Here is a 2,500-nt window from a genome sequence, read left to right as displayed (position 1 = left end):
CACTGTGTGTATATGGACCATAATATACACGCGTTGCGATATGTATTGTTCATCTCAGTTATGCGCATACATTGGATAATGCAACAACCTAAAATGTACAATGTTGTACCTGATTATTACAGGTTAATGTTTTATATAAATTTCAATATATATCGCTAAAAAAAAGTATTAATACCGTAAATGCCATTTAAAAAATACTTGATATATTATTGGTTATATGAAACTAAGACATTTCGCAGCATTCGTTTTAGGTATAAAAATCAATTTATTGAAGGAATTGATATATGCCAGTAAAATGGTGTATTTTTAATTTCTTTCAATAAAAACATATATGACAAAATTACCAAACCAATATATAAAACTCTAAGCGGTGGATCACTCGGCTCATGGGTCGATGAAGAACGCAGCAAACTGTGCGTCATCGTGTGAACTGCAGGACACATGAACATCGACATTTTGAACGCATATCGCAGTCCATGCTGTTATGTACTTTAATTAATTTTATAGTGCTGCTTGGACTACATATGGTTGAGGGTTGTAAGACTATGCTAATTAAGTTGTTTATATAAATTTTATAATGAAATTTTATAAGCATATGGTATATTATTGGATAATAATAATTTAATTATTATATTATTCATAATATTAACAAATATATGAAAAACATTATCTCACATTAGTAAATAATTTGAATGTGAAAAACGAAGAGAAATATTTTCTTTTTCAATCAAATAATACTGAGAAATGTCTAGCATAAAAAATTTATCTAGAATTGTCTCTTATTAAAGATTAGTAAATAGAAAGCCGTTGACAATATTATTATTCTTCGTTGATTCGTTAGACCAAACAAATGCCATACAAATATATAAAATATATAACGAATTTAATAAAATGTTTTATCATTATATATAAAGAATTAATTGCAAAAAAAGTTATACACAACCTCAACTCATATGGGACTACCCCCTGAATTTAAGCATATTAATTAGGGGAGGAAAAGAAACTAACCAGGATTTTCTTAGTAGCGGCGAGCGAAAAGAAATCAGTTCAGCACTAAGTCACTTTGTCTATATGGCAAATGTGAGATGCAGTGTATGGAGCGTCAATATTCTAGTATGAGAAATTAACGATTTAAGTCCTTCTTAAATGAGGCCATTTACCCATAGAGGGTGCCAGGCCCGTATAACGTTAATGATTACTAGATGATGTTTCCAAAGAGTCGTGTTGCTTGATAGTGCAGCACTAAGTGGGTGGTAAACTCCATCTAAAACTAAATATAACCATGAGACCGATAGTAAACAAGTACCGTGAGGGAAAGTTGAAAAGAACTCTGAATAGAGAGTTAAACAGTACGTGAAACTGCTTAGAGGTTAAGCCCGATGAACCTGAATATCCGTTATGGAAAATTCATCATTAAAATTGTAATATTTAAACAATATTATGATAATAGTGTGCATTTTTTCCATATAAGGACATTGTAATCTATTAGCATACAAAATTTATCATAAAATATAACTTATAGTTTATTCAAATTAATTTGCTTGCATTTTAACACAGAATAAATGTTATTAATTTGATAAAGTGCTGATAGATTTATATGAATACAGTGCGTTAATTTTTCGGAATTATATAATGGCATAATTATCATTGATTTTTGTGTTTATTATATGCACTTGTATGATTAACAATGCGAAAGATTCAGGATACCTTCGGGACCCGTCTTGAAACACGGACCAAGGAGTCTAACATATGTGCAAGTTATTGGGATATAAACCTAATAGCGTAATTAACTTGACTAATAATGGGATTAGTTTTTTAACTATTTATAGCTAATTAACACAATCCCGGGGCGTTCTATATAGTTAGGTATAATGATATTTATATTATTTATGCCTCTAACTGGAACGTACCTTGAGCATATATGCTGTGACCCGAAAGATGGTGAACTATACTTGATCAGGTTGAAGTCAGGGGAAACCCTGATGGAAGACCGAAACAGTTCTGACGTGCAAATCGATTGTCAGAATTGAGTATAGGGGCGAAAGACCAATCGAACCATCTAGTAGCTGGTTCCTTCCGAAGTTTCCCTCAGGATAGCTGGTGCATTTTAATGTTATATAAAATAATCTTATCTGGTAAAGCGAATGATTAGAGGCCTTAGGGTCGAAACGATCTTAACCTATTCTCAAACTTTAAATGGGTAAGAACCTTAACTTTCTTGATATGAAGTTCAAGGTTATGATATAATGTGCCCAGTGGGCCACTTTTGGTAAGCAGAACTGGCGCTGTGGGATGAACCAAACGTAATGTTACGGTGCCCAAATTAACAACTCATGCAGATACCATGAAAGGCGTTGGTTGCTTAAAACAGCAGGACGGTGATCATGGAAGTCGAAATCCGCTAAGGAGTGTGTAACAACTCACCTGCCGAAGCAACTAGCCCTTAAAATGGATGGCGCTTAAGTTGTATACCTATACATTACCGCTAAAGTAGATGATT

The 2,500-nt window shown here is 32.8% G+C and overlaps 1 non-coding gene across 1 annotated transcript; it reads left to right on the top strand.

Moving 5' to 3' along the window:
- The first annotated feature begins 359 nt into the window (after positions 1-359).
- LOC119562141 lies at positions 360-538 on the top strand. The gene has a single exon (XR_005221709.1). It is a non-coding gene; the product is annotated as a 5.8S ribosomal RNA (ribosomal RNA).
- Positions 539-2,500: the final 1,962 nt, after the last annotated feature.

The sequence above is a fragment of the Drosophila subpulchrella genome, unplaced genomic scaffold, assembly GCF_014743375.2.
Source record: "Drosophila subpulchrella strain 33 F10 #4 breed RU33 unplaced genomic scaffold, RU_Dsub_v1.1 Primary Assembly Seq394, whole genome shotgun sequence".
Classification (NCBI taxonomy): domain Eukaryota; kingdom Metazoa; phylum Arthropoda; class Insecta; order Diptera; family Drosophilidae; genus Drosophila; species Drosophila subpulchrella.
This window is presented reverse-complemented; position numbering and strand designations above follow the sequence as displayed.